General features: G+C 47.0%; 1 protein-coding gene and 1 pseudogene across 2 annotated transcripts in view; one reads left to right on the plus strand and one right to left on the minus strand.

Moving 5' to 3' along the window:
- LOC126471209 (b(0,+)-type amino acid transporter 1) overlaps positions 1-13,073 on the plus strand; it is a 591,197-nt gene that overhangs the window by 362,382 nt on the left and 215,742 nt on the right. The window lies entirely within an intron of this gene.
- LOC126472072 (5S ribosomal RNA) lies at positions 9,374-9,491 on the minus strand (annotated as a pseudogene).

Here is a 13,073-nt window from a genome sequence, read left to right on the forward strand (position 1 = left end):
CTTGTATTTACCGATTCCGAAACGACTGGAAGCTATTTTGAATGCCAACAGGTTTCCAATACCGTATTAGGCATGGTAATATGTTGTGTTTTTGGTGTTTTCATATGTTTGTCAACGCCTATAGTTCCACACACAAATACATCTGATTATTTCACTACCGTCTAACTTCATAAAGTAACTTTAAAACTACTCGAGGACTAGAATTTTACATTTCTTTGAATTCGTAAAATTCATGACGTACAGTAGAATAATGTGCTAATATTTGGCTGATATTTTGTTCGAAATGATAGTGATTTATGCAATTATGTTTCCCCGCGAAAATAAACAAATAAATAAATAAACAAATAAATGAAACAAAGAATACTTCTCGAGTTCACCACTGATTGCTACTTTCAATTTTTTTGCTGAAAGGAATCATTTTTGTTTATGTTGGCTCCTACATATAAATTAGTATGAAATAAGTTATTCGAAGTATACTGCCCTCGGAAAATTTTCCTCATCAGCACATTCTATAAATACGTTATTTCAGTTCACATAAACATTTTTTATTAACTTCAAAAAATTCTTTCAATTTTAATCTGAATTGTTAAGATTCATATTTCGGAAGAAAAATTCGATCAGTTACAGTATACAAACAAAGCTGTAATACTTTCAAAAGACTCAAAGAAATATGAGGAAATCACTAAGAAATTAGCAGAGGAAATTGAAAACTCGGGTTTACGTCTAATCCTTGCACAATTAAAACGATAGACAACCAGGCATATCGCGTCTCCACCACCTACACCCCTCTTTGCTACCTGTCGTCGGTGTGGTATTATAAACAGCATGATACCAAAGTTGTCATTTTTCTTAAAGTCATCTGTCTGCGGGCTGTTTTGACGCTGCGCTCCATTTTGTCCTATCTTCTCATTTCCATGTAACTGCTGCACCTAACATCCTCTACTCTGTTCTGTTTAATGTAGTCTCTGTCCGCCTCCACTATTTTTCCACTACTGCTCCATGCAGCACTAAGTTCAAATCAAATGACTCTAAGCACTACGGGACTTAACATCTGAGGTCATCAGTCCCCTAGACTTAGAACAACTTAAATCTAACTAACCTAAGGACATCACACCCATCCATGCCCGAGGCAGCATTCGAACCTGCGACCGTTGCAGCAGCGCGGTTCCGGACTGAAGAGCCTAGAACCGCTCGGTCACAGCGGCCAGCCAGCGCTAAGTCATTCATGCTTGGTGGCCGTATCGAATGTCCCAATAACCTGTCTTTTTTCTGATAAGAGCTTTCCATAGACATTGTAGGACATCGGATTTAGAAAAATAAATTAATCTTAACCTTTTCTGTCTACGTTTCCTACAGACAGTCACTTTTGCAGTTTATTTCCGAAGCACAACTTTTTAGCGTAAAAAAGTCTGTCAGTCTAATTTTTAGAGTTTTATTATGATTCTTTACTAAAATATTCATATATGCCGTTCCTCAACACATCACTCTAATTTTATAGATAAATAGCTGAGTACTGGTCGTTGCCCGGATGTGTTCAAATGGCTCAAATGGTTCTGAGCACTATGGGACTTAACGTCTAAGGTCATCAGTCCCGTAGAACTTAGAACTACTTAAACCTAACTAACCTAAGGACACCACACACATCCATGCCCGAGGCAGGATTCGAATCTGCGACCGGAGCCCGGATGTGTTTCATTAGTCCATATCCTCCTCACTCCTGTCTTATCCACGTTCACGCCCACTCTCTCTCTATCTTCTTCTCCACCTGTCTCTGTCCATCTTCCTCTGCCCCTCTCTCTGTCCATCTGCACCTTCCCCCTCTGCCCACCGCCTATTCACTCCTCTCTCTGCCAATCACCACTACCATTTCTCTGTCCATTTCTTCTTTCCCATCTCTCTACCCACCTCCTCCGCCATCTCCGCCTCCCGTCTCTCACAGTCCGTATTCTCCTCGCCCCTCTCTCTGTCCATCTCCTCCTCTTGCCTTTGTCTGTCCATCTCATCCTTTTCCCTCTCTCTGTCCATGTCTCCCTTCCCATCTCACTGTCCATCCCCTCCACCCCACACCTGTATCTATCTCCTCCTTCCCCCTCCCTCTGTCTGTCTATTTCTTCCTCCCCTCTTCTCTCTCCACGTTATCACCCCCATCCCGCTAAAAAGTTGCTGGTTCTAATTTCCTCCCCTCCCCCAACAGAATTTTTTCCACACAGTAAGTAATTTCCAATCACCAACTTTCTCCTCTGAATGCGAAAATATTTGGTTGACAAAGACCTACATAGGGAGGAACGATCACCACGATAAAATAAGGGAAATAAGAGCTCGTACAGAAAGATATAGGTGTTCATTCTTTCCGCGCGCTATTCGAGATTGGAATAATAGGGAAGTGTGAAGGTGGTTCGATGAACCTTCTGCCAGGCACTTGAATGCGATTTACAGCGTATCCATGTAGATGTAGATGTAGATGTACACTCCTGGAAATTGAAATAAGAACACCGTGAATTCATTGTCCCAGGAAGGGGAAACTTTATTGACACATTCCTGGGGTCAGATACATCACATGATCACACTGACAGAACCACAGGCACATAGACACAGGCAACAGAGCATGCACAATGTCGGCACTAGTACAGTGTATATCCACCTTTCGCAGCAATGCAGGCTGCTATTCTCCCATGGAGATCATAGAGATGCTGGATGTAGTCCTGTGGAACGGCTGGCAAGCCTCAGTTGGACCAGCGTTCGTGCTGGACGTGCAGACCGCGTGAGACGACGCTTCATCCAGTCCCAAACATGCTCAATGGGGGACAGATCCGGAGATCTTGCTGGCCAGGGTAGTTGACTTACACCTTCTAGAGCACGTTGGGTGGCACGGGATACATGCGGACGTGCATTGTCCTGTTGGAACAGCAAGTTCCCTTGCCGATCTAGGAATGGTAGAACGATGGGTTCGATGACGGTTTGGATGTACCGTGCACTATTCAGTGTCCCCTCGACGATCACCAGTGGTGTACGGCCTATGTAGGAGATCGCTCCCCACACCATGATGCCGGGTGTTGGCCCTGTGTGCCTCGGTCGTATGCAGTCCTGATTGTGGCGCTCACCTGCACGGCGCCAAACACGCATACGACCATCATTGGCACCAAGGCAGAAGCGACTCTCATCGCTGAAGACGACACATCCCCTTCCGTCCCTCCATTCACGCCTGTCGCGACACCACTGGAGGCGGGCTGCACGATGTTGGGGCGTGAGCGGAAGACGGCCTAACGGTGTGCGGGACCGTAGCCCAGCTTCATGGAGACGGTTGCGAATGGTCCTCGCCGATACCCCAGGAGCAACAGTGTCCCTAATTTGCTGGGAAGTGGCGGTGAGGTCCCCTATGGCACTGCGTAGGATCCTACGGTCTTGGCGTGCATCCGTGCGTCGCTGCGGTGCGGTCCCAGGTCGACGGGCACGTGCACCTTCCGCCGACCACTGGCGACAACATCGATGTACTGTGGAGACCTCACGCCCCACGTGTTGAGCAAATCGGCGGTACGTCCACCCGGCCTCCCGCATGCCCACTATACGCCCTCGCTCAAAGTCCGTCAACTGCACATACGGTTCACGTCCACGCTGTCGCAGCATGCTACCAGTGTTAAAGACTGCGATGGAGCTCCGTATGCCACGGCAAACTGGCTGACACTGACGGCGGCGGTGCACAAATGCTGCGCAGCTAGCGCCATTCGACGGCCAACACCGCGGTTCCTGGTGTGTCCGCTGTGCCGTGCGTGTGATCATTGCTTGTACAGCCCTCTCGCAGTGTCCGGAGCAAGTATGGTGGGTCTGACACACCGGTGTCAATGTGTTCTTTTTTCCATTTCCAGGAGTGTAGATATGTGTACCAAGTTTGGTTGAAATCGATCTAGGGGTTTAGAAAGAGCTTTTTAGCCGCGCCTTTGCCTGCGTGCGCACATGTCATATATACTTTACATATGTTTAACATATATTTGTATACGTATTTCACCGATATCTCTTGAGAATTACGATGTGCAATGTAGTTTTCACACAGCTCAAACGTTGACGACATCATATATCCTGCGTATGTGTCGTACAATGATAAAATTTTGCTGGTACATCCGATAGTATATGTGAACGCTGTCTGGAAAGTGCATCGCTAATCAAGTTAGCAGCAAAGAATTAGTAACAAGCGGCTGTTTTACAAAAATGGTTCAAATGGCTCTAAGCACTATGGGACTTAACATCTGAGTTCATCAGTCCCCTAGACTTAGAACTACTTAAACCGGACTGAAGCGCCTACAACCGCTCGGCCACAGCGGCCGGCGGCTGTTTTACAGCATGAACAGTAATTCGTTGCATGATCTAACGCTTTAATTGAATTTTTTAACAAGACGTGATACACGAAGCATTACCATAATCGAAATGTTCTCTACGCTGCACGCCACTCAGCGTCCAAATCATGAATTTATGTATATGGGTTCTGTCTTGATAATGAATTTTCACTCTGTAGCTTAGCGAGCGCTGATTTGACGCTTCCTGTCTGATTAAATCTGTGTGCCGGACGCCGCTCTAACCTGGGACATTTACCTTTCGTGGGCAAGTGCTCTACCGACTGATCTATCCAAGGGCGACTCACCGCCAGCCCTCACAACTTTACTTTCACTAGTTCCTCTTCTACTGCTTTCCAAATTTCACCAAAATTCTCCTGCATACTTTACGGGACTAGCACACCTGGAAGAAAGAATATTGCGGAGAAATGACTTAGCCGCAGTCTACGGTGTTGCTCCGGAATGAATTTTCACTCTGCAACGGAGTGTGCGCTGATTTGAAACTTCCTGACAGACTAAAAGTGTGTGCCAGATGACCACTCTAACCTGGGACTTTCGCCTTTCGTGGGCAAGTGCTCTAGCGACTGAGCTATCCAAGCATGGCTCACGACTCCTCCTCCTTCCCCTCCCCCTACTTTGGAAGGTATAAAGGTATTGTCGAAAGTAAAACTGTGAAGGCCGTGCTTGCATAGCTCATTCTGCAGATCACTTGCCCGGAAAAGGCGGTTCGAGTCTCGGCACACAGTTTTTGTCTACCGAGAAGTTTCAGTTTACCGTTGTGTCCAACAAAGTGCCGTTCCACAGGTGTAATTCGTGCGTCCACTTAACGTTGATAGCTAATTGGTTGCACAGCTAATTAGGAAACGAAGAAGCTTTGACCCTGCCGTTCCCAAACTTCGATGCCTCAAAGTGCCATGGCTTAGCATTTCCGGACAGGGGTTCCCGACAGGCAAATTAATAGTCTCCCTCCTACACAATGTACTGAGCTTATCGGTGTTCTTCTTATCCAACATGCACTAGCATAAGAGAAACAAAATATTGTTGATACGGTTTCATTCAGCGTGGCAGGCCTAAAACGTTTCAGTTTTCCGTATTGCAAGCCGTATCTACGCACAGCGGCTCGTCTGGGTGTTATCTAGTGGTCTAGGGCGTCCGCGAGGAACGGGAGGGAATCTGGAGTAGTTTTTATTCATTACAGTATTCTCATACAGATCTGGGAGTGAATGGATGATGATCAGTTGGCCGAGTTGCAATAAGTTTTATGTGTCACATATAAAATTTATTTCTTATGGTATGACACCTTATCGAAACTGAACAACGCATTTATATAGAAAATGGCAGTCTAAGAGTCTTGTCCCTCCGGACAAATTTCTGCGGACGATAATGTTAGTGGCCTTTACGATTTTGCTATACTGCGGCACTTGTGCATCGCTTTTACACCGATCGCAGCAGTTTTGCATGGTGGTCATATGCGAACACCGAACAAGTGAAAGCTCTCGTTTGGCGCTCGAAGTTGTCATCGCGATTACGGCCGCGGTATCACGACACGGGGATCTTGGCGGCCTTCCACGAAGGTGCGTGTCGGCAACACAGCTCTCAACCAGTGTGGCTGCGACTGCGGCGGCAGCGTTAATAGAACACACAGACGCGAATAGCCCGGCACGCATTGCGTAACGCGGCCACGCCGGCCGCTGACTGCCCGCAACACGCGCCATCAGAATGACACTGGCTCCTGTCTGCAAGGGCCGCCGCATACCCTTGCTCAGCGCCTCTCCCGTAATCTATTTATCGGCGTTACAGGCAGTCGACATTGCCCATTCCCCCTTTATCCCCGTATCCACGACGTTATGGTGGTGGGGCGCGCGCGCGCTTTTGTTTGTTTGTGTGTGTGTGTGTGTGTGTGTGTGTGTGTGTGTGTGTGTGTGAGTGAGAGAGAGAGAGAGAGAGAGAGAGAGAGCGAGAGAGAGAGAGAGAGAGAGAATGATTCACCTTCATGGATGGAACCTGAGGGGCGTTCAGCTGTATTTCATTAAAATACTGTTATTCGATCATTCATGGAAGTGTTTTCATGTGTGGTATTTAATTCGATTTCGATTTAGAAATCATACAAATTCATCTCTTCGTTAGGCTGGCATGGAACTTGGCTTACTCTTCACTGATCAGCCAAAACAAACTGCCCACCGCGAGCCTTAACACCGTCTTCGACGTGTTACGCATCCGAGTTAATTAGCACTGAAGGTAGCCAATAATGCCGTTGTGTGCACAAATTGAAGCGGCCCGCCAGATACAAAAAAATTGTTCAAATAGCTCTGAGCACTATGGGACATAACATCTGAGGTCATCAGTCCCCTAGAACTTAGAACTACTTAACCCTAGCTGACCTAAGGACATCACACACATCCATGCCCGAGGCAGGATTCGAAACTGCGACCGTAGCGGTCGCGCGGTTCTAGACTGAAGCGCCTAGAACCGCTCGACCAAACCGTCCGGCCGCCAGATACAACTAGTATCAGTTGCTCTCATAGTGTAGATGATACCGCACAAGACAGCTCAGCCTTTGGCTCGGTTTCTCACCTTACTACCGTCTCATATGTAATTTTTGTATCGCTGTCTTGTATGGTTTTACGAAACAAAACGAAGAACACGTTTGGTGACATTGTCTCTGGCGAGCCGTTTGAGTTTGCGGGCGTAACGGCCTGGCTGGCTAACTTCAATGCTAATTTATTCGGAAACGGCGCAGAGTATCTAAATTTTTATTAATAATTATTTCCCAGCACAATCTACCGTGCAGCACCCACACAAGCTTTTCAGAATATTATTGACCACGCTGTACAAGCGGAGCAGAGACAAGTGGGTATCATTCTAGCGACGATCCGAGCTGCGAATGTGGAAATCAAGTGACATAAGCGAGAGTATATTTTGAAGGCCTGGCGCCTGGGAATGAACATCTCGGAAACGGCGAAGATGGCCGGATGATCGCATACTGCTATCGTCAACATCTATGAAAAGTAGTTGAACGACAGTGAAGCCCCACGTTAGTGAAAAGAATTTGGATGTTCACGCCTCATCATAGAACTTGGAGATCGAAGGTACGCTGCTCTGTAAAGCAGGATAGGCGGCGATCTGTGGCAGATTTGACGACGGAATAGAATGCTAGTACAGTCACAAATGTTTCGGACGACGCTGTTTAGCGTCAGTTGTTGAATGTGGATCTCCGCAGTAGACCGCTCCTACTTGTTTCCATGTTGACCGAACGACATACTCAGTCAAGAGTGAAAACGCGTTCCCTGGTTGGATGAATCACGTTTCTCGTTACACAAGGTCGCGTAGTTTTCGGATACGCTGTCATCGAGGCGAAAGGACAAAGGCCGGTGGGGACCGTATTATGCTATGGCAGACATCCATCTATGCTTCTACCGGACCTGTGGTAGAAATCGAAGGCACAGTGACAGCTATGGACTACGTGAACGTTATTGTTTACAGCCTAAATCCCTTCATGCACCGAGCGAGGTGGCACAGTGGTTAGCACACTGCACTCGCATTCGGGAGGACGACGGTTCAGTCCCGCGTCCGTCCATCCTAATTTAGGTTTCCCGTGATTTCCCTAAATAGCTTCAGGCAAATGCCGGGATGGTTCCTTTGCAAGGGCACGACCGACTTCCTTCCCCATCCTTCCCTAATGCGATGAGTCCAATGACCTCGCAGTTTGGTCTCCTCCCCCAAATCAACCCAACCCTTCACGCATTCTGTCGTTCCCGACGGCGATGGCATCCTCTGTCCCGGTGGTTTGAGAAGTTTGATAGTGAAGTCATGCTGATGTCTCGGCCAACACATTCGCCCAATCATGAACCCTTTGGAACACATCTGGGGCGCTGTCTGGCGCCAGTTCCTCGCCTACGAACCACTGCTCCATAATTTACAGTAAGTGGGTGAGCTGTGCGTAAACATCTGCTGCCACATACCTAACGAGAACTTTTCGAATCCATGCCACGCAGAGTCGATGCTGTACTGGGTTCCAAAGTTGCGCCGACACACTAGTAATCAGGTGTTCGTAATGTTTTGGTTCATAACTCTGGCCTTCATATTAAGTACACACTACTGATTTTTTATGTGATTGGTTCTAGGACCGCCTTACGTACTCAGTATTTTGGTCTACTTTGGTTGCCACAAGCAGATAGGAAAATGAAATTATGTAATTTCGAAATCGATCACGAAAACCCAATACCATCAATAAAGCAGTTGAGCAGATTGTCCATTAACAATATACTAATGGCAGTGTGAAACTTCCTCGTCTGTCACAGGCGGCACTGATATCGACGTCTACATCTAGGAGGGCGTGCTGAAAGGTAAAGCACCCCGTCTCCAGGCCACAAGTGGCCCATCGGGACCATCCGACCGCCGTGTCATCCTCACTGAGGATGCGGCCAGGAAGGGCGTGTAGTCAGCACACCGCTCTCCCGGTCGTTATTGTTTTGGTTGGCAGCAGAGCCAACACCGTGTTACTAGAGGAGGCCGAAAGGCACGCGTTTTAGCTCACGCAGGCTCGCGTGAGGTCTGGAACAGGACAAGGAAATTAGAATTTAGAAAAACGGACGTAGCTGGTGGAATACTTAACTTTAATCCATTAATGGTGAACGTCGGTCTGGACGGTACATGATTCACAATATCAATAGTAACTGATAATGGCGCCTTGCTAGGTCGTAGCAAATGACGTAGCTGAAGGCTATGCTAAACTATCGTCTCGGCAAATGAGAGCGTATTTTGTCAGTGAACCATCGCTAGCAAAGTCGGTTGTACAACTGGGGCGAGTGCTAGGAAGTCTCTCTAGACCTGCCGTGTGGCGGCGCTCGGTCTGCAATCACTGATAGTGGCGACACGCGGGTCCGACGTATACTAACGGACCGCGGCCGATTTAAAGGCTACCACCTATCAAGTGTGGTGTCTGGCGGTGACACCACAGTTATGATGGTTTTCTTTGACCGGAGCCGCCACTATTCGGTCGAGTAGCTCCTCAGTTGGCATCACAAGGCTGAATGCACCCCGAAAAATGGCAACAGCACATGGCGGCCCGGATGGTCACCCATCAAAGTGTCGGCCACGTCCGACAGAGCTTAACTTCGGTGATCTGACGGGAACCGGAGTATCCACTGCGGCAAGGCCGTTGCCACATGCTGAAAAGTAATGCTTCGGAATTTTTTGTGCGGAAACTCTTACAGCTTTTTAAATAAAACAAACGTTGTTAACTTTCTACATCTTTATTCTTCTTCTAAGCATACTTATTTCTCAACATAGTCACTCTGGCGACGAATACATTTCACCTAATGAGAGACCGGTTTGTTGTACCGTCACTATAGAATGTTTGACTTTGTTGACGGGTCGGCCGGTGTGGCCGAGCGGCTCTAGGCGCTTCAGTATGGAACCGCGCGACCGCTACGGTCGCAGGTTCGAATCCTCCCTCGGGCATGGTTGTGTATGATGTCCTTAGGTTAGTTAGGTTTTAGTAGTTCTAAGTTCTAGGTGACTGATGACCTCAGATGTTAAGTCCCATAGCGTTCAGAGCCATTTGAACCATTTTTTTGTTAATGGAGCAACAACCTCACCTATACTTGCTCCACTTCATTGCTATCAAAGTGGAGTCCTCTAAGGTGTTCTGTAAGTTCTGGAAACATATAAAAATCGGATGGGGTCGAGTAGGGAGAGTATGGAGGATGATCGCTGACGCTGAACCCAAGGCGTTGGGTGATTGCAGATGTCGCAGCGCTCGTGTGTAGTCTGGCATTGTCATGCTGAACGAAAGGGTGCTCTTTCAATTCGAAACTCGATTACAGCACGCTATTTCTCACGCACCGAAACACACTGAGGTGAAAAAAGTCGTGGGATAACGACATGCACGGATACAGATGGCGGGAGTATCGCGTACACAAGATATAAAAGGACAGTGCGCTGGCGAAGCTGTCATTTGCGCCGAGGTGATTCACGTGAGATGTCCGACGCGATTATGGCCGCAAGAAGGGAATTAACAGACTTTGAAAGCGGAATGGCAGTTGGAGCTGGACTCGTTGAACATTCCATTTCGTAAATCGTTAGGGAATTCAATATTCCGAGAACCACAGTGTCAGGAATGTGCCGAGAATACCATATTTCAGGCATTACCTCTCACCACGAACAACGCAGTGGCCGATGGCCTGCACGTAACGATCGCAAGCACCGGCGTTTGCGTAGAGTTGTCAGTACTAAAAGACAAGCAACACTGCGAGAAATAATCGCAGAAATCAATGTGGGACGTACGACGCACGTATGCGTTAGGAAAGTGCTCCAAAATTTGGCTTTAATGGACTACGACAGCAGAAGAGTGCCTTTGATAACAGCACGACATCGCCTGCAGCGCCTCTCCTGGGCTCGTGACCACATCGGTTGGAACCTAGGCGACTGGAAAACACTTAGTATTGGACGAAACGTTAGGAATAGAAGAATTGCTGCACTTCGCCCGGAGAAAGGAGGTCCGACCCGATGCATGACTTTTGTCACCTCATTGTAGCTGCATTACATACCGCCATGTTACAAGCCCTCTAGCGTCAGAGCGCTGCAAATATGTAGATATGAAGAATAAAGATGTAGGATGTTGTTAACGTCTGTTTTATTCAAAAAGCTTTAAGAGTTTTCACACAAAAGATTCAAAAGCATTAGTTTTCATCACGTCCTCGTATATTAGGTGAAACACAGGCTGCAGTAGTTATTGAAGAGACTCGCACTGAGAACTGCATCAAAGCAGTCCACCGGCCGCTGTGGCCGAGCAGTTCTAGGCGCTTCAGTCCGGAACCGCGCTGCTGCGACGGTCGCAGCTTCGAATCCTGCCTCGGGCATGGATGTGTGTGCTGTCCTTAGGTTGGTTAGGTTTAAGTAGTTCTAAGTCTAGGGGACTGATGACCTCAGATGTTAAATCCCTTAGTGCTTAGAGCCATTTGAACCAAACCAGTCCTCTTACGTGTTAAAGAAAAAGTGCACCTCATTCTAGGTAGTGATACACGGTCTCGGTCGCTGCCTTTCATATTTACAATGCACATTTGATATCAGCCGGAAGTTCTTTTTTGTAGTCCTATGAATCGACATACGATAAATCGATACAACATTTATTCTCCGGCGATGTCTGTCACTCCTTTCTCCTGTATGGAGATATACCAAGACCACATTACTTTTAACATGACATGTTGTACAGTAACACTTTCCCAAGATTTTTAGCTTTGTTTCAGCGTAGGAGAAAGTCTCATAAACACCAATACTTATTTCTTTAAAATATGGACCAAGTCATATACTGCAGGCGAATTAAGTAAATATCATAAAGTTTCGGTCTGTAACTTGCCCGCATAATTTCCAGTTGATGAATCGTAATCTCAAAATCTGCATGGTCAAAATGGAATTTCGAGTGCATGAGGGTGGAAAATACATACGGTCCTTAAGGATCATGGGATGAAACTAAACAATCGTAATGTGAAGACAGGGCCACAGCGTTTGTGAACGTAAATAACGTAAAATAATTTCGAAAGGAATAAGGATTATGGAGACACTGGTTTTGAAACTCCGTTCTATATAAGATACAATTTCCTATTTTAATCTCAGCCATACATGTTTTAACACCTTGTGGGATGCCTTGAGTGAGTAGTTACTTTGTTTTACTGCCTTACCTAAACATTGCTAAAGTGTTAGAACCTCCCCGCTTCCTTCCCTTCAGATGTTAGATGAGCATAGATTTTCAATAATATACTCTAAGAAGAAGGGGGGAAAAGCGACCCACTACGAAGGAATTATCGCCTTGGAATTTGGAATAGAACGGTGATGAGTCTCACCTCGAACTGACCCGTGATGACCAGCGAAGGCGTCTAGAGACGCCCGTGACAGCGATGGGATACGAACCTGGCTGTCGCCCACCGTACGGCATGATAGTGTGGGGTGCCATTTGATTTAGTAGCACGACCTCTTTGGTTCTCATCCCTAATATCACAGTGGTACGTCGACGATATTCTACGTCCCGTTTTGCTGTCCTTCATGGCAAGCCATTCTGGGCTTACATTTCAACAAGGTATTGCCTGCACCTACACGACTAGAATTTCTACTGTTGTATTCGTGCTTGCAAAACCCTACCATGGCCAGCAAGGTCGCCGGCTCTGTCCACAGTTGAGAAGGTTTGGGCCAGGGTTGTTCACCGATTTGCTCGTGGGAGCTAGCTCACGCTCACGCCTCAGCAGTGAGCAACAGCCCGGCTCACAGCGAGTAATTGAGGGGCGGGAAGGGGGGAGGAATCCGAACAAGCCAGCACGGCACGAGAAACTGTTGTCAATGAGTCTATTCTGTGGCAGCTACCGAGATGTATCAGTTGTTCGTGGCTAATTAATGCCTTTCGTGGCAAATTTACTTCTTATCACTGTTGCATTCATTAGAAATGACAACTAAATGGAACTTAATGAGACGAAGAACATGGGACAGCTAAGTTCGACATATGATATTTATTACGACTGATGCTGTCTTATGATATATGTCGTTTTCGGATGTTGTTTATTTTGACATTACCTAGTACTTCGTGAATATTTTATTCACACTTCAAACATAGAATCACTAGATATCAATCAGTACTACTTATTTCCATTAAGGCATCAATGTCTGATACTGTTATGCCGGAGCGAAGGTAGCCCCTGAGGGCCGGCTACCCATATTACACCACAGAGGACGGGGTTGTCTACGTTCAAGGCGTAC

The sequence above is a fragment of the Schistocerca serialis genome, chromosome 3 (assembly GCF_023864345.2).
Source record: "Schistocerca serialis cubense isolate TAMUIC-IGC-003099 chromosome 3, iqSchSeri2.2, whole genome shotgun sequence".
Classification (NCBI taxonomy): domain Eukaryota; kingdom Metazoa; phylum Arthropoda; class Insecta; order Orthoptera; family Acrididae; genus Schistocerca; species Schistocerca serialis.